We start from the raw sequence: 21,029 nt of genomic DNA, 5'->3' as shown, positions 1-21,029 counted from the left end.
GTATTAACTGTAATGACGCTATGCGCCTGTGTTTCCCCGCGAGAGCTAGAAATAATGGCCCAGTTATAGAAATAGAGAAAGAACACCAGCCGACGACCCGCATCCTGCTTCTCCACGTGTCCAAAATGAACGATGCTGGACAATTACTGTATCTTCTTCTGCTCTGTTCGCGTATGATTCTAAAAATTGGGAGGTTATAAATTGGATAAATGCGAGTCAGATTTGAGATACATCCATGCATAAATGCAGAGAACATAAATTCACCATTTCTTGAAGCTGACATGAATTTTTCAGAACCAATAGCAGGTGATGCTGCAAGCTAGATAAAAAGGAATAGTGGAACTGGTATTCCACCAGAATCTCATTTCCATAATACCTGCTCCTATGATATCTTGCGCAAAAGATTGTGGACTAAAATGTTGACAAGGTAAGACTGCATAGGTATGTGTAGGTTTACTCTGCTTAACTCTATGTATATGTACGTTGACAATATATATTTCGTCAACGCAATAAATGTGAAGTTAAGAATAGTTTATACATACTTACCTATATGTACTTACCTCCTCGATATTTTGGTCTTCGATATTTTGCCCATGATATTATGGTAGCACGACTTTAAAGCATACAGCCCTAACTAGCAATATTCCCCGTGTAATCAATGTGATTTATTTACAGACTACCAAGTACGTCTTAAAATACAACTTAATTAGTTTTGAGTATACAGAAATGTCTCTTAAATTCTGCGAAACAATGTGTGTTTTAAATAATGCCAAGTACACTCTAAAGGTGGCATTGACTATCTCTTAGTGGTTTTGTAGCCTCATACATGTCTTTTATTTTAGTTGTTGTTTTTGTTTAGTATTAAAGCAGCCGGCGACACTTCAAATCCAGTTACATTGCAGGAGGGAGCAGTAAAGATTAATCAGCCCAAAAAGGAATTACGAATATATGCAAGGCGATTTAAATTGTTCAGCGAAAAGTCCAGTTAAATATAGGGATATAATATTGTAATGGTATGGAACAAGGAGTGTAAAGTCTATGTTGAAACCTATGGATGTGCATATCGTTACCTTGTTTCTGCTAAAGTGGATTTTCATCCACATCACGTGGAACATACACATTGCATATGATGTTTGCAACAATTCATGCTATAATTACAAAATTGTCACTTATGCCGATTGCCTTGAACCTTTACAAACAAACTAAAAACAGTGTGTGCATTCTGCATTTTCACGATTAATGTCTGTTTCAAACTTTCACAATTTTTCCAGCTTTGTCATTTTTTCATTAAATAAATACTTCTCCTGTACGCTAACACATAATTTAGTGACGAGGAGACAGATTAGTTCATTTAACCACACATTTGGAATATATAATTGTTAGACCTCGTTGCCGAGGAGGTTTAGGGGGCACAGGACAGAAAGGGCCTTCTGGGCTCTGGACATGGGGCCTGGGGTCATTTGCCTCTACTGTCCTAGCGTCCATCTTGCTATGGCTCTGTGACATTGGGACAAGTACAGCTCCTTAGTATTTGACTCTCTGGGGTAGTGATACCGAGCAGTCGAAGTCTTCTCTGGGATGTTAGCGTGGGGTATATGCCAAGCTTAGAATTCAACTACGCACCTAGAAGATTAATAATGTGATAGCTAACCAATGCTCCTATTTAGAAAAGGAAATTACTTTTTTCTACTAAAAATCTATCCTCAAAAAACACAGGAATATATCAAGTATCTGATGTAAGGGTGCAAGTCCAATATGCTTCAAGGTTTACCCCCCAATATTCCTATACTATGTGGTCTAGGGGCATATTGATACTTGTTTTGCACCGAATTTGTGTCATTTTTTTTAATGTAAATTCGGTGTAAAACTAACGCCATATTTATACTTTGGTGCTAGACCCGTCTAGCGCCAAGTTAATGGAGTTAAAGTCATTTTTTGGACATGGAGATCTACTTAGCATCAATGAGATGCAAAGTTGGCGTTTCCGTGCAAAAAAATGACTCTATGGCCTTAGTGCCATATTTATCCCCTGTGTTAAAATCACGTACGGGGGAGGGGTAAAATAATGGTGAAAGCTTGCTTTGTACCATTATTTAACTTCTGGGTCAGGGCAGGCATCATGGGACCGATGGACCTATTTCCATGGTAGATCACCATGGAATAAGCCCACAGGTGCCCTCTCCAGGTTCCAGGGACACCCCCACCCACACCAGAAGGACAGCGAAGGATGGGGGACCCCATCTCAGGTAAGTATAGGTAAGTACAGGTAAGTAAGTAAGAATGCCCCCCCCTACATGGCACTGGGTGCAATGGCCATACCCAGGGGACCCTGGTTCCCTGTGCTGGCCATTGGGGTGGTGGGCATGACTCCTGCCGAACCTGCCTAACGTCATTTTATGGTGCAAAGCCCCCTTCTTCCATACCGCCAGCCTCACCTGGCTAACATGATTTTTTTTTCACGCTAGCCTACCCTTTTCACTGGGTTTCACCATTCCATAAATATGGTGCCTGGCTGGTGCTCAGAAATGGTGAAAGCCGGTGCTAAACTTTTTGGTGCAAAACTGCGTTGGTGCAGTTTTGCACCAAAAAGTCAAAATCAGGGCCCTAGTGTTTTGGGTGGCGTCTGTGGCCCTTCCATTCACAGTCTGGCTCGCAGCTGTAATATGTGATGTAACAACTAGGTCCTAAACAACGAAAACATAAACCACGACCGCTAAACAATGAAAAAGCCTGAACAACGATGTTTACAACAATGAAGCCTAAACAACTAAAAAAACACACATAACAAAGAACACACCTAAACAACGAAACCAATTACCACGCATACCTAAACCACTACAACAATAACTTTAAATAACTTTCAAAACGGCAAAAAAAATAAAAAATTGATAAATTGGTTAAAAAAACATTTTGAAATATAGAAAACAGTGAAAACAGCTTTGGTAAATGTGAATAAAATAAATAACATAAATGAAACATATTTAAATAGTGAAATGAAACACAGAATGAAGAGAATTCCGTTGTAGCATCAAAAACGTAGTCCTACAACTCTTTCTACACTACCTTAGAATTATTTCTTCACTTTACCTAGCGACCTTAAGCAGCTGAATCATATGAACTAAACACACATTCAACACATGACAAATAGGTATAAGTTCAGTCAGAAATACGATCAGAAGAAAAAAAAATACCGAAAACATATTTTGTCAAAAAGTATGATATTCCCCTACACAACCTATATATAAAGAGGCGTCCACCATATTGTGTTCAGTGTCACACAGAACACCTTAGAGGCAAGATGCGTATACGACAACGGAAAAAGATAAATTTATATTGTGGACAACAGCGCCATCTACTGACTAATGAAGGTACTATTCTAGCTCCACTGGGTACTAATCTTTGGGCACGTGCTGGACAGTAACCAGGGGACAAAATTACTATTCTAACTCCACTGGGTACTTACCTAAGGGCAGGTGCTGGACAGTGATCACGGGGAAAAATTACTATTCTAACTCCGCTGGGTACTTACCTCTGGGCAGGTGCTGGACTGTAACCAGGGGGCAAAATTACTATTCCAGCTCAGCTGGGTACATACCTCAGGGCAGGTGCTGGACAGGGACCGGGGGAAAATGTACTATTCTAACTCCGCTGGGTACCTACCTCAGGGAGGGTCCTGGACAGTTACCAGGGGGCAAAATTACTATTCTAACTTCGCTGGGTACTTACCTCAGGCAGGTGCTGGACAATAAGCAATGTATTAATAAAAAATGAAACACTATATAGTACACTGCTTATTGTTTTTTTTTTTTTTTTTACAGATTCCTAATATCAAATTTATTACAGGAAGATAGCAACAGTTAAAAAAGAACATTCTGCAAAAATCAAGCTACCTCAAGGCAGGTGCTGGACAGCGGCCATGGAACAGCATTGCTATTCTAATTCTGCTGAGTACTTTCCTCAGGACAGGTGCTGGACAGTGACCAGGGGGGCAAAATTACTATTCTAACTCCACTGGGTACTTGCCTCAGGTCAGATGTTGGACAACCAGGGGACACAATTACTATTCTAAGTCTGCTGGGTACTTACCTCTGGGCAGGTGCAGAAGAGTGACCAGGGGGCAAAATTGATATTCTAACTCCACTGGATACTTCCCTCAGGGCAGGTGCAGGACAATGATCATGGGGCAAAATTACTGTTGTAACTCTGCTGAGTACTTACCTCAGGGCAGGTGCAAAACAGTAAACAGGGGGCAAAAGTACTATTCTAACTCTGCTGGGTACTTACCTCAGGGCAGATGCTGGACAGTCTTTGGGGGGCAAAATTACTATTCTAACTCCACTGGATACTTACCTCAAGGAAGGTGCAAAACAGTAAACAGGGGGCAAAATTACTATTCTAACTCTGCTGGGTAATTACCTCAAAGCAGGTGCTGGACAGTGACCAGGGGACAAAATTACTATTCTAACTCCTCTGGATACTTACCTCAGGGCAGGTGCAGCATAGCAATCAAGGGGCAAAATACTATTCCAATACCGCTGGGTACTCACCTCAGGGCAGGTGCTAGACAGTAACCATGGGTCAAAATTACTATTCTAACTCTGCTGGGTACTTACCTCAGGGCAGATGCTGGACAGTCTTTGGGGGGCAAAATTACTATTCTAACTCCACTGGATACTTACCTCAAGGAAGGTGCAAAACAGTAAACAGGGGGCAAAATTACTATTCTAACTCTGCTGGGTAATTACCTCAAAGCAGGTGCTGGACAGTGACCAGGGGACAAAATTACTATTCTAACTCCTCTGGATACTTACCTCAGGGCAGGTGCAGCATAGCAATCAAGGGGCAAAATACTATTCTAATACCGCTGGGTACTCACCTCAGGGCAGGTGCTAGACAGTAACCATGGGTCAAAATTACTATTCCAACTCTGCTGGGTACTTACCTCAGGGCAGGTGCTGGACAGTAACCAGGGGGCAAAATTACTATTCTAACTCTGCTGGGCACTTACCTCGGGGCAGGTGTTGGAGAGTGACCATGGGATAAAATTACTATTCTAACTCCACTGGATACTTAGCTCAGGACAGGTGCAGAATAGCAACCAGTGGGCAAAATTACTATTCTAACTCCACTGGGTACTAACCTCAGGGCAGGTGCAAGATAGCGATCAGGAGGCAAAATTACTATTCTAACTCTGCATAAATTTAATAATTTTCTTTTTGTATTCCTTAGTGATTTTGAAAAAATAGCATAACAGGGCGAAGCAATCTATGTTACCTCACGTACAGGATATGAACTTTTAAAGTATGAAGGGTATCTTTATTGCAGAGATAGACTTGTTGAACTCAGGAGCCATTGAAGGTGCGTGCAATACTTCTCTTCACATTGCAGAGCTGTTACTCTGGAAGATTCCGTGGTTAGGACAACAGATCATAACCACTCTGCATCTGCAATGGAAATAGAAGTGAGAAAAAATGTACAGAAAATTTAACATTTTACACTACCTCCAATAAATCCTACGTGCAGGTACTAAGGGACGTTGCACAATATCTTCCCATACAGGTTGCAGGTAGCATGCCCTCTAAACCAAATCAGAGACAAATGTTTCAACGTGAAAAACTGGCAAGTAATCCCCAACATGTAACACCACAATCCTATGAAGATATTAACATCCCCCGAGAACTAAAGTTTACCTTCTCAAATGAAACTTTTCCCCTGCATAACAATGAAAACCCTCATAAGATAATTTTAATAGTTAGCCCAACCCGTAACTTACTTATCCTGGAGAATAGTGAAATTTGGCTGATGGATGGAACATTTAAAAGTACACCCCATCCATTCACCCATGTTTACACTATTCATGCAACAAAAAATAACACAAGAGTCCCCCTAGTGTGTCCATCACTACCTGACAAACAGTTCTCTACTTACACTAAATTTTTATCAGTAATCAAAAACAAAACAATCAGTAAAATAGCTAGAAAAAGTAATAATAGATTTTGAACTATCAATGATTAACACAATGATTAAATAATATCCAGAAACACAAATACAAGAATGCTTTTCCACTTTTCACAGGCATATTGGCGTAGAATTCAAAAGTCATCCTTGTGTGAGGAATATTTCTCAAACTGCATACTACAATTCAAATTAAGAAAACTAACTGCATTATGCTGTGTACCACCTGACAAAGTAGATGAATATTACACATGCACCACAGATTCAAAGGATTTTACAGCAAATGAGGACAAATTGGCACCATTACTAAATTACTTCGAGGAAACCTGGATTGGCCACCCAAGCAGATCAGCTCGCAGAAGAACACCAAGGTTTCCAATAGAGTGATGGAACTGCTACATGACCTGCTTAGAGGGTGGTGCAAAGACTATGAAGCCATTGAGGGATGGCACAACTCCTTCAACAAAGCAAGTGGAAAACCCCACCCAAACCTGTATCATTTCATGGAAATTTTGAAGGAGCAAAGTTTCCAAGAAATGAGACATGCTCAGTCACTGCCAGGGAGCCTGAACCCACGCAACACACAAAAAACTAAAGAAATGTCTGTAAAAATATTGGGTAAACTACAAGAATTTTCTTTAATGGTGGCTTCAGACTACATTGATAGTATAGCATATATACTCAGTTTCTAACTAATACTAACCTATATCTACATTACTTGTCGGTTTAAGCTATAAGATGAATTAAATTGATTTTTTTGATTTTTTTAAACTAAATTATAAAAAAATAATGTTTCTACTTTTAGCATTTTTCATGTCTTTACCCGATAATGACAGTATCCAGGCTTCTGTTACAGTAGAGTTTTTCTTCTATATGGAGGTAGAAAACATGGAAAAGACTGGCAAATAAAAAAAAAATATTATTCATCCTGAAAATAATTAAAATTGGACATACAAAATGGATGAAGAAAAAAAACCTTATATGTAGGGGGAAAAAATAGTTTTCTAAGAAAAGATAAATAAAAAGAAATTCCATACCACAAATTTTCACAACTGCCCAATATTATTTGAGCCACATAAATGTTTTTCCCCTAAAATAGAAAAAATTTGATTAACAGAATGGCTAAAACCACAACATTGCAAAAAAAACAGGAAAAGACATGAAGATGTGATGAAACACAACAATATTAAAAACAGAAGGAAACCTAAAGCTTTTACAAATATGGCAAAATTTGAAAAAAACAATGCATACAATTCAATGAACCGCAAAGTACAAAAAGAAAAGCTTGACAGTTGAAAACAGCACATTTTAAAATAAAAACAGCATAATAATTGTTTAAATGTCGCTAGCACTCTTAAGCATTTAAAAAAAAAATGAATCCATACCTAAACAAACATACGTAAGTTTGAAATCCTATTCCCTACCTTAGAAGTACCTCCCTTCTCTTTCTCTACAATGACGATACCCTGGAACATACTCAAAATACATTTTAAATCACACTTACCTGACCAAGATCTTTCCTTGCATCCAATCTTGACCGCAATGCTCCACCAACTAAAGAAACAGATGTCAAACCACATTGATGGACGGAAAGTGCAAAAATAAAACAGACGTCAAACCACATTGATGGAGGGAAAGTGCAAAAATAGAAAAAGGACTATTTTCCTCATAGAAAACAATGGGAAACAGTGTAAAATACCACTGAGAAAGGTTACATTTAAATGTAAATGTATATATATATATATATATATATATATATATATATATATATATATATACATATATATATATTTTTTTATAAAAATCTAAACAACTTATAAACAAAACATAAATTATTTAACAAAAACTCACCTTAAAATTCGTAGTGCAGGGAAACATTATTCAGGCATAATCGTTGTTTAGGTAGTAATTGTTCAGTTCCTCGTTGTAGAATCTTTTTCATTCTTTAGAAATCGTTGTTCAGGTAAGTAGTGGTTGAAACATCGTTGTTCAGGATGTTTCCCTCGCAGCAGTAGTGCTGGAAGAACATGTGTTACAAGACAGAATTGCTCATGTCAGACAGCTACAGGCTGTTTAGCCAGATCCTGAAGACAGCATTAGGAGCGGCTGGCTCATTGGCGTAACACAGAATGATTAGGTCCCACAGCAGAATACTTCACTTGCTCAGAAATATCTTCAAATGGCTTCCTCTGAACACCAGAAAGACTGTCACTCGAACCTTCATCACAAGCAAACCGGGCTATGGCAATGCCCTCTACTACGGCATCCCTGCACGCCTGCTGTACAAGATATAAACCATCCTAAACGCTGCAGACAGACTAGTAATCAATCTTCCTCACCACACCATCATCACACCTCACCTCTCACAACTTCGCAGGCTCTCCATTCAGAAACACTGGCACTTCAAGATACTCAATCACGCCTACAAGGCACTACACAACCTCACAGCTTCAGTGTCCAGGTCCCCTCCTTCCATTCTCAGTAATTTTATCAATACACTCTACTGTCCAGCAAAAAGTAACCTCACCTCCATTCTGGGCACCTCCACAGGTTAATGGCTTCCAAAATGGAATGCACAGGTCTGTGTGACTCTAATTTACTCAGGTACTTATGCATAGTCTAACACATTTCTCTCACATAACAAACATTCATCTACACGCTAAGGGGCATATTTATAAGACCCTAGCGACACCTTGCACCACATTAGCATCACTTTTTTATGCTAATGTGGCCCAACGAGGCCAAAATCCTCAGGCCATATTTACAAAGTGGCACAATGCATGCATTGTGCCACTTTGCAACCCCTTGCACTACATTAGGCCTACTCCAGACATAATGTAAACAAAGGGGGCGTTCCCCCATTAAGGGGGGTGAAACAATGGTGCAAGGAAATCAAACAGATCTCCTTGTATTATTTTTTTACAGCACTTATTATGCCTGCTCACAGCAGGCATTAAAAGGGGGTTTCGAATATTTATAAAGGGCCAGTATGTACTCTGCAGAAATAGCGCCAATATTTTGACGCTACTCCAGCAGAGTTCATCAAGAGGGTCAATAAAAATGATGCTATTGCCCCCTACCCTGCGCCATGGTGCGCCGTATCTTAGATATGGCACTCACATTGTGGCAGTAGGGGGACGCTAAGGGGCACAAGGAAAGTGGCGCTGCACTATGTGCAGCATCACTTTGCTTAAATATGCCCCTAAGTATCTTGCCACATTGATTCTGATTTCAACAGAGACAAGTTATGGGAAGGGCCAGCAAGCTTCTTCTTTTGTGACACAGGTAAAGAGACTTGGTCACACTACGATCACTTCAAAACATGGTATGCTACCACAACCATACTACATGCATGAACCAATGAAAAAACAGTAGTCTTCTGTCATGACTGAGAGCTCACAGTGGGGCCCTCCCAGGTTCAGTACAGGTCGAGAACCAGTCTCATATCATAAGCACGCCTAAAACGTTTCTAGGTAGCTTGAAGCTGGGACAGAAAATCCAGTAAACCAGGTAGCAGAAACTCGCAGTCGGGGACACAGTGCAGTGAACACAACTGAACCCCATTCAGGGGACGTTCCCATCTTAACATTATGTCATGTCCTTTCAACATGTTAGGGACTCTGAAAAAGTACATTTGCAAAGATTTTAAAAAATACTAAAAAAATCATGGTTTTGCAGCAGTCTCAAAATTTGCATTGTAAGTCACTCTCATCACAAACCCTTTTTAATCTAGGTTACACTGCTCGAAACTCCAAACTCTTCAGCTATTAAAACATTCTGGATCACACTACAATACAGTCATAATTAGCCGCTGCTGGAGAACTATTTTAGTGGCAGAGTGTAAATACCTTCTTTAAGTTAGAGCATTGAGTGAAACAAGCAAATCTATCTTCGTCCAAGAATAGTTAAAAAAACATTGGTAAATGTTTCATTTTGTAGACTAAAGTATATAGTTCTTGAAGGGACACTAAATTAAACATTCCATTATATTTTTGGTATTCCAGGCAGGTATTGCTTCTCCCATTCACATCACGGCTTATCCTCAGCAAGAAAACCTTTAAAACATATAGCAAACATTAGTACACTTGGGGCCAGATTCATCATAGTATTAGTTTGCCCTTGCATCCAGCCTGGTGATGTAACGGTAACGCAATACTAAAGTCAGATTTACCAAGCAATGCAAGGCCACCTTGCATGGCCCTGTGTTGCTTGATAAACAGAGGTAACACAAGGTAACACAAGGTAACACAAGGTAGCGCAAGTCGCTGCATTGAGTTACTCTTCCCTGGGAAGGCATTCCATTGGTGAAATGTGGGTGTTCTAGTGCTTTTACTGATGGAATTTAGCACATTCCCAGAATTACCAAGATTGGTAATCCTGGGAATGTGTCAAAATGCTACACCTTCGCAGAAGAGGCGCAACAAGGAGAAATAGCTTTATTTTTCCTCGTTTCCACTTTTAAAGTGTCCTGCAATCTGCATCACACTTAGAAAGAGGAAAAGCCTCAGAGGACTGTTTTGTTCAGGAAGCTGCTCTTCCTACACAAAGACAATCCTGCCTGCAGGACAGACACCTTGCTAGCATGGTGCAAAGGGGCCTGTGTTGGTGCAAAACAGCAGGTTGTGCACCAGAGTAGGCAGAAAGGAAGAATGCACCATATGTTGGTATGTATGGTGCATTTCTGCTTTCTCCCTCTCATGCAGCACAGTGCAGCAAGTTGACTTGCTACGTTGTGTGAAAGATTGAAAAATATGGTCCTATGTATCAGTTGATAGACTTGGGATGGGTGTGTCCATTGGGGGAAACATTGACGGCTTGTGGCCTGGAAGGGCGTTGCTGGTTCCACTGCTTGCACCAGTCAAATAATTTCTCCAGACAGCAACCACACACATGATTTAAAGCCATGCCTCTCAATTTCCTAGTGGTGTGGTTCATTCCAACTGGTTGGGTTCAGAATCCTGTTTAGCTCTATGTTTTCTCTGTCTGCCCTGTTTCTGCTTTGGAGAAAGTCTCAACCACCAAGGAAAAGCAATCCTTGATGGTTGTTTGCATGCCTCCAGAACAAACTTCTCTAATTAGTTATTTAGCATTCCTTGTGGAGACACACAAGTTAAGCCTGACAAGAGACTTATTTTGTGCACTGCGACTGAAACAAACACCAGCTTGTTCTGCTATTACTGTAAATGGAAATTGTATACAAAAAGAGGCCGGCAACATAGAGGTTTGAGTTAGGGTTGATAAAGAATGGTATGTATGGTATCAGGCAGAAAAATAGCTTCTTTATAATTCATTCTCATTTTCACCATTTCCATGGAGCTCAAAATCCTCCAGTAGCTCAAGCCTCAAGGTGTATCCGAAGAAGGTGCACCAAAATTCCACACCTTTGTCACAAAGCCCCCATGACAGTTCCAAAGGTCTTGAAAGTCCAAAAATGTTTAGGTCCATACTTTCCATTAATTCTGGATAGCATCTCTGAGTAGAGAAGAAAAAGTGAAGAGTTGTGAAATGACTAGACTGGATTGTTCTCCATAGAATTGCAAGGGCTATAATGTAAGTTCAGCATATACAAATGCAGGGCTGTTCACCAGTGCTAATGCAGGTCCTTGTTGGAACTGAAGACTGTATATGTGGCAAAAATATTTTGCCACCATATTATGGAAACAGATTTCTGGAGGTGGTAATGTGTGACCATAATGTTTGTTCATATTTTCATAATGCAGTTTGTTGAGGTTGCAATGTTTCTTGTTTCTTGTTCTGTGGCACTTTTCTACTGCTTTATCACATTGACATGTTTTTCTGTAGGACTGTGATTGTTGTATTGGGCTTTGTTGTATTTTGCTGTTATTTTGTGTTGGGTTATGTCAATGTGTTGTGTTCTGTTATTTACACTTGAGATGTCAACGAATGCTGTTATATTTCCAGTTAAAAACAGGACATTTCTTTAAAATTCCTGTGACAATCACCACTTAGCAACTGTCTAAGGATGCATAGTACTGTTGCTCAAGTATTTTAAACATCAGTCAGCTTAATGCTGTAGCAGACACGTTTAATTTAGCCCTTTCAGTACTCATCATATGCGATATGACCCTTGGTCTGCAGGACATGCATCATTTATATTTAAATTAACCCCTGTTTTTTCTCCTAAGCAACATGTAGAGCAATTTACTAATATCGCCGTTTGTGCAGATGTATCTGTTTTCAGAAGACACTGAAATAGAGCGGTAAGACCCAAAGTGCCTGATTTATGGATCAAATCTGTTTATTGGTATTTAACATGCAAAAACATTACAAAGCTCTGTATCAATCCTCCAAACATTTAGACTATCGGCATATCAGAAAGTCCTGTATCGTTCATGCTTAAGGGCTGTCTCACAGGACCGCTGCTCTGATGTAGGGGGAGACCATCCTCCCCATGTCTGCCCCCACACGGATTGAAGCAATCAAAGTACGACAGTCTAGATCGCACAGAGCAAGCAACAAGAAACAAACATAACATAAATACATAACTGTACTTCCCCGTCTGAATGCCCCGCACCTCTCCTACCCCCGCTCCCTCTCATCATCCTTTCACATTATAGTCCCTGCCCCTCTCCGGGCCCCACTAGTCCAATCACTCCTTTAAACATCTCGTGTCAGCCCCAGGACCTTTAGAAATGCTGGGCACATCAGTTCAGTAAATTCTGTAGACCAAATCTGGAGAAATGGTCTCCACAGTGTACAAATGTCGCCCACCCTCTGCCTAGAAGCCAGAGTAAGCTTCTCCATCGCTAAAATGAACCACAACCTCTGAAGCCAAGACACATACGTCGGTAGCTTGTCAGAGCCCCATAAGGCGAGAATCGTCTGGAGCGCAGCATTAAGAGCTAAGGCCATCTGTCGCCCCCTCAGCGATCGAAGGGGGAAAGTGAGAGGGTTGGGTAAACCCAACAATACATATGACGGAACTCTAGGAATCTCTGTCTGGAATCATCCAAGATACTCTTCCAAAATCTCTGTAACTTGGGGCAATGCCAAAGAAGATGTACAAGTGTGCCTGTGTTGCCGCACCCCCTCCAACAAAGGCCTGACTTAGCGGGATCCCATGTGTGTATCCTTGCTGGGGTGTAATACCAATAGGAAGCTACCTTATATGCCGTCTCTGACCCCGCAGCATTATAGGCCACGTGATGTGTTCTATAGTATATATTGTCCCATTCCTCCTCCGTTAGCTCTCTCCACAGCTCCTTCTCCCATCTCTGCTGTCCCTTGGATTTAGGCGGACGCTCAACCCCCTGTAGAAATCTGTACAACTCCGATATCACCCGCTTATCGTCCTTCTTTGTCAGTATCCATTTCTCGAACGGGGTAAGCGGTCTATCTATCAAAGGCCTATTCGCCGGCAAAAGGGCCCAATGTCATACTTGATAATACAACAATCTATCAGCCTTAGTCGATCCATACGTCTCCCTTATCTGATCGATAGGGATCACCCCGTTCTCATCAAATAAGCTCCCCAACCTTTTGCAGCCTCCGTCGTACCAACGGTGAAAATTCTCTACCTGAATGCCTGGCGCAAAGTCAGGATTCGCACCAATCAGTGACATAGGGGACGGAAACGTTGTCAGACCCAGCCGCTGCGCCACCACATCCCATACACGAAACGTCGCTCCCGTGATCGGGGAGGAGTAGAGCCCCTGCACCCTATGCCAGAGTCGAAGCCAGGGCTCTTCCAAATGTGGGACCCAGCCACCGCCTGATCCATAAAGCACCAGTGTTTCTCAGTGAGCTGCCTACTCCACTCCAATAGAAAGCGCAGCTGGGCAGCTTGAAAATACCACAGGAGACAGGGGACAGCCAGTCCCCCCTCCCCCCTGGGGTGATACAGGACACTCTGCGGGATCCGTGCTGGCCTCCCATCCCATATACATTTCAGGATAGTGGACTGGTGGGTCGCCATCGTATGAGACAGAGGAGTCAGAGGGAGTGCTTGAAACACATACAGTATACCCAACAGCACTGTCATCTTCACCGCTGAGACCCTGCACTGCCAAGAGAGTTTATGCTTCCCCCAGCTCCCCGGATCCCGCAACACCTCTCAAACTAATGTGGCATAATTCAAGCTCGCCGTCTTCACAGCCGAAGTTGCCAATTCAATACCCAGATAGGGTACCTGCGACGTTGACCAAATGAGAGGATAACGGGCCCGCAAGCTTTCTTCATGTTCCAGAAGGGTAGACAAACTTAGGACCTGTGACTTCTGCATATTCACCCGAAAACCAGAAACCTGGCTGAACTCACTAAGGTCCTCCATGAGGGCTGGTAGCGAAACCATGGGCTCTGCTAGAGTAAGAATCACATCATCCGCATATAGACTATGAGGGGGTGGTCTCCCCCAAACTTGATACCAGAGATAAGGGGGTTATCGCGCAGGCGCTTAGCAAAAGGCTCCATATACAGCGCAAACAGTAAAGGGGAGAGCGGACACCCCTGTTGCGTCCCTCGACCAATCGGAAACGGCAAGTTCAAGTTCAGAGTTCTATTAACACAGACAGCAGCCTTAGGCGCACAATAAATGCATTGGATCCAGACCCTAAACACTGGGCCTAGCCCATAACGCTCCAGCACCTGAAAAAGATGAGACCAGTGGACTCTATTGAACGCCTTCTCCGCATCAATGGAGAGGAGAAGCACCTCCCTAATAATTTACCTGTATTTTGGACGCTCTTCGGGTCGATGAATCTTTTGACTAAGTGGGACTCTCTTCACCCGAGATCAATCAATTTAATCTAATCAATAATCAATAACGAACATAAGCAATACCCTGATCAACATAACACTTAACAATTAATCCAGAAAACATTTCGGCGAACCATGACCTTTCGGCCATGAATAACTACACCAGTTTATTCAAAGTTAATGAATTTATTTCCCTATATTAACAAAGCTAGCACAATATAGATGTGTCTCAACACCAATTGATATATGTAAATGAACATTAATAGCTGTCCATAACGGCGGAAAAGATGCAATCTATGCAGTATTTGAATAACAATGCATTCGATAATAGCAACGCAAACCACTAAAACTATAATCTGTAATGAGCTAATTGAATACATTAGTCAGCATAACAAGGTCTCAAATTGCATCGTGCACCAATGATTCCTCATCTAACCACGAATTAGCATCTGCATGTGGGATTTCATGCAAAAAACAATTTAGCAACATTAATTTAGAAAACTCCTAACTAGGGCTCTTATCAAAATCAGCAGTTGGTTACCTAAAAGAAACACAATGCAGTTTTACAATTTCCTTTCATATTTACCAATTACAATCAGCATTCAAGGAAGTCTTCGTCTCACAGGTACCGGTTTCTCGATCAGCATGGGACGGGGCAAAGGGGCAAGGTGGACGGGGCAATTGCCTCACAGCGGCAAGATAAACTACTACTTCATGCAAAGGGGCAGTTCAAAGTTAAAGTCTCTAGGGCAAGAATTTCTTAAGTCTCTTTCTCTCGATTAGAGAAAGCATCAAAGTCTCATTCAAAATAGCATCGGACATCAATCGGCATCGTAGAAGATGGCAAAATGACGAAGTCGCCAAGATGGGCCATAGTGGCTGCAATGTCCTGCAAAATGGCGGGTATCGGGCCAATGGCAAATGTCTAATGGCTAAAATGGCTGCAAAAATGGCTGGTAATGGCTGTAATGTCCGATGGGTAATGGCTGTTTTCTTCTCGTGCACCGGGTTTAAATAAACAACAGTTCAAATCCAGTAGGGTCTTCCATTGGAAGGTTCATAGGTTGGCTTCAAATTGTCCAATCAAAAACAACAGTTCTCAAGCTTCTACCTAGGCATACATTATCCTTGGAGTCGGGAACGTAAGTTGCAACATATTTTACCAATTAGCTCACTTTCAGAGCTTCCATTGTCCGCACCTGCAGATTGACCTTGGAGCAAAGAAGAAGATGCCAGGCTGGCACGAAACCTTAAAGATAAGCATGTGAACCGGTCTCACTGGAAAAGTACAGCTTCAAGCAGGAATACACGTTTATTAGCACGTTAGAAAAACACGAGCATCTAAACCGTGAGACCAGGCAACTAGGCCGAAGCCTCCACTAAAGTTATGCTAAGCTAAAACATTTCAAACAAGCAAATCATGGCACTCGTTTACGGTTATGTCAGATTAGTACAATTCTAATACATCACGATATATAAAGCACGCTTATAAATGTTGGCGAACTACTCTGAGGGCACATTTTGTCCCCGTACAATCTTTATTAGTTCGGTTAAAGTCACACTTGATTATTGCAGCACTACGTTTATGCGCTAATAAATGTAAAACCTTCATTTCTGCGTCATCAATCCCTCCTCTGATGACTACTTGTCATCACACAAACTATTCCCACAAATTTTATTCCATTAAAATTCTGTCAGTTCTCTTTTCCTTTTAGTTCCCCTTGTTCTTTCTTTGTATTCTTCTGCCATTCTTTTCATCATTTTCTCTTCCTTCCTTCTCTTAATTCTTTCCATTATCATTATTATTCCCCTTTTTATTCCCCAAATCCCAAAGATGCAAATTAGTACTATTAGTATTCCCTGTATTATTTTGAGTAATATTCCATTCCAAATGCCACCAAGCCAATTTCCCACTGAAGCAATTCCTTTTCCAACCTTCTCCCAAACTCCTGGTTCTTTCAATTCCTTCAAGTCTGCACTCTCTTTTGTTAGATTAGCAAGCATTGTTTTAATCTTTACACTGTTGTCAGGTATATACGTGCAACAGTGACGCGCACCAAGCATTTTGCAAACGCCGCCATCCTTTGCTAAAAGAATGTCTAAGGCAAGCCTGTTTTGAAGAGTCATAGCTCTTTCTGCTGCAAGTTCAGCATCCATCAGGATCATAGCACCTGAAAACTTTGTCAACATGTTATCCACTATAGTAGACAACTTTCTTATTTTGATGGAATTCAACACAACTCCCAATGAAGGAATCATGGCTCCAAATATATCTCCTACCACAGCAGCTGCGGTCTCTCTTTTCTGGATACGATGAGATCCAGACGTCTTTGGAATCATCGATAGGTCATCCAGTTGATAAACCTTTGGGAACACTATACCCAAATAACATCTCCCCCACCACCCTTTTGGAAGACGATAATAGGCATTATGCCCACAAATGTAATCTACACCAGGTATGACAGGGTCAAGTCCGTTCAACATGAATGTCCATTTGGCCTTAAAGATAAACGTATGTTTACATTCACTCGCTCCCACAAAAATGTTATCATAATAAGATTCACCACGATATATACAAAATTTCCCTACATGCCAAGCATCTAAAGCTATTCTCCCTTGTGTTTTTATTGCGGCAAAAGCATAATTGTCTACTGAAGTCCTCTTACTTAGCTCTTTTTCTAATTTCGCATTAATTTGTGCCCTTCTATCATCTGTGAGATCTAAAAAGCTTATTTCTACTGCAGTGAGTGAGCATGTAAGGTTTTCCCTATGTGCGTGAACTGTTTCAAAAGGTTGCATTGGCTCGAAAAATTCCCTCATTAATTTAGCATCCCAATCTTTAGCAATCTGGCTTAGCTGCGTTATTATAGGAACATATGCAAAGGCAACATCATAATTTGAATAAAAATACTGTATGTTAGTTTGACCATAAAATCTAGAAGTTACTATACTACATGTAATCCCATATGTAAGAGGCATGTGGTGATAAGTCACCCCTTCCTTTACCGATGTCGGTATCTGTGTACACACATAACAATCTTTCGCATCCATAGTCTCAACATATTCTGTTAGTAGGCGATAGAAAACATTATACGAAAGTTCCTTCTTATCATGCAAGTGTCTCTCATCTAATTCTAGTCTTTTCAATGCGGTTAGTTCAGTGACAGTAACAGGAGCAAAAGTAGAAGCATCAATTTTCTCATTCTCACCCTTTCCACGTGTAGCAAGCACTATTGCCATTATTATTAATACACATGCAGTTATCAAGCCTATAGACGCATATTTACAATATTTCACTCTACTGTTTTGTGTAGCCATGATCTGTATAGAATCAGAGAGCTAGAAGCACCTATAAAGAAACTATTTAGCAATTAGTTACAAAGCTGAACGAGCGCAATGTTCACACAGTTTTCTTCAGGAGCCCAGTCACTTATCGGTTAGCAGCGTTTGTCTCAATTCGGCAATAACTCAGTCTTTTTTTTTTTTTTTTTTTTTTTTTTTCAAGTTAGCAACGTTGTCTCAAATCGTGTTTAAGAGTCAATCAAGCTATCAAAGTCTTCAAATTAGCAAATGTCTCATCCGGTTTATTTATGTCTCAGCTGGTTGTATCACGTTAGATTATAGCAAGCAATGTCATTTATCACCTTTTCAATCAACAGTGTCCATAAAACTTTTCTTTTCTATTGGTATCTCTTCTTCTTCGTTCTCGAGGCTTAGAGATACAAATTCGTCAGTCCAATCGTCATTGACTGCATATGCCCATTCTGGACCGGAATATCTCCTGTTTGGTATCCTTTTCCTTTTCAATTTTGCATCTCTTTTCAATTCTGCCTCACTGGTACTTTCCTCTTTGGCCAAGTCTTTTTCTTCAGTTGTTGTCTGTACCACGACAGACACTTCTTTTCTTTTCTCTTTCACTTTTGGCCTTTCATTGTCATTCAACTTTTCTCTAGTTCTTAATTTTACTGGTGATATACTTGGTCTTTTCCTTGCACTGTGTCCACTCGATGGACCTGCGATCTCTTCTGAGGAACTTTGAACAGTTTCGTTCTGTTCTGCCTTGTCCCCTCCTTCTGGGGAGTCAATCATGTTTTTCTTTTCTTTTTCTGTACCGTCTGCTTCTGGGAAAGCCCTCCTCTGATCAGGCTCTCCTGCTTTTTCACCTCTTTCGAGCCCTTCGTCACCGTTACTTTCTTCAGGCTCTTTATCACTTTCAGCTGCTTCAGGCTCTTTGTCACCTTCAGCTGCTTTAGGCTCTTTGCTACCCTCAGCTGCTTCAGGCTCTTTGTCACCTTCAGCTGCTTCGTCGCTGTCTGAGGTTTCTCCTTGGTCTTCCCCAAGCGAATCTGTTGTTTCGTCCTCAGAGAATATTTCTCTCTCTCCTGTTTCTGCCTGTTCGCTTCTAGTTCTGTTTTGCTCTGTCTCAGCGCTCGGCACTGTGTTATCAGTTACTGGCAGTTTCAGCGCTTCAACTTCCTCATCTGTGGGACACAACACCTTCTTTGTGTGACTGGCGTGAATCCAGTTGGGAACTCCTGCACACTTCACAGCGGTAGTGGTCGTCAGGATCACTTGGAAAGGGCCTTTCCAACGGGGTTCCAGACACGACTTCCTCACGTGCTTCTTTATCACGACCCAGTCACCTGCTTTCAGTGTGTGTCCTGGACCTTGGATCGGTGGCAAGGTGGTTGCTTCCACCTGGTGAGAGAAAGAGCGAACCACGTCAGCCAGACCTTTGCAGTAGTCTAACACCATATCATCTGTAATATTCAAAAGCGCGTTTGCGGGAACTGCAGGAAGTCTCATGGCCCTGCCCATGAGAATTTCGTGCGGGGACAATCCAGTCTTTCTGTCAGGGGTGTTTCTCATTGACATTAACACCAAAGGCAATGCGTCAGGCCATTTCAAATTTGTCGATGCACATATTTTCGCCATTCTTGATTTCAGTGTACCATTCATCTGTTCCACCAGTCCTGAGGCTTCAGGGCGATAGCTACAATGCAGTTTTTGCTCAATGTTCAGCGCTGCGCAAAGTAACTTTATCACCTCGTTATTGAAGTGACTTCCTCTATCTGATTCTAAAGAGATCGGGAATCCGAAACGTGGTATCAACTCCCTCAACAATAGTTTTGCAACTGTAAGGCTGTCATTTCTACGTGTGGGGTATGCTTCAATCCAGTGACTAAAAATGCACACAATCACCAACACATACTTCAGACCTCCATGCACAGGCATCTCAATAAAGTCCATCTGCATTCTGCTGAACGGGCCTCCCGCCCTACCAATGTGGCTCAAGTTCACAACCGTTCCCTTTCCTGGGTTCATCTGCTGACAAATGACACATCGATGGCAAATTGCTTCTGCAACTTGACGGAATCTGGAGTTAAACCAATCAGTTTTGAACAATCTTATCATGGCATCTCTCCCTAGGTGAGCCTGCCCATGATAGAACCGCGCTAGCTGCGATAAGAGACTATTTGGTAAAACAAATTTTCCCTCCTTTGAAACCCATAACTCATCTGGTCTCTTTGTACATTGTGACTTAATCCAGGAAACTCTTTCATCCTCCCCGACAATATTCTGTAATGCTTTAAGTTCATCCATTGTATCTACGACCTTCAAGGCAAATGCTTCAGCTGGTTCGAGTTCTGGTTCACTTATTAAATTCCATTCATCCCTGAGCAATATACAGTTCAAGGCACAAAATCTTGCGACTTGATCCGCATATGCATTTCCCAGAGAAACATAGTCCTGTCCTTTTGTATGAGCACTACACTTTACCACTGCAATTTTGGCTGGCATTTGGGTGGCGTGTAACAATTCCCTTATTCTCTCCCCGTTTTTCACTGGGGACCCTGAAGAGGTCAGGAAACCTCTCTGTGACCATAGTTGCCCAAAGTCGTGCACAATTCCAAACCCATACTGACTATCAGTGTAAATGGTAACCTTCATCAATGTAGACAGTTGGCATGCTCTTGTAAGTGCTACAAGCTCTGCTACTTGTGCGGAATAGACTCCTTGAAGCCAGGACGCTTCCAAGACACCTGTTACAGTACATACAGCATATCCTGCTTTCAAAATTCCCAATGCATCTCTTAAACATGACCCATCAACAAAAACAATTTGGTCATTTTCATCAAGCTTAGTATCCTTAATGTCAGGTCGGGGTTTTGTGCAAAATTCAGTCACCTGAAGGCAGTCGTGCTCGACGTCTTCAGCGTTCTCAATTTCAGCATTTTCACCGGGAAGCAAGGTTGCTGGATTCAACGTAGTGCACCTTTTCAGCTGCACATTCGGTGAGCCCAGAATTATTGTTTCATACCTTGTGAGTCTTGCTCCAGTCATGTGTTGCGTTCGGG

Source organism: Pleurodeles waltl, chromosome 1_2, assembly GCF_031143425.1.
Source record: "Pleurodeles waltl isolate 20211129_DDA chromosome 1_2, aPleWal1.hap1.20221129, whole genome shotgun sequence".
Classification (NCBI taxonomy): Eukaryota; Metazoa; Chordata; class Amphibia; order Caudata; family Salamandridae; genus Pleurodeles; species Pleurodeles waltl.
Note: the sequence above shows the minus strand (reverse complement) of the source record.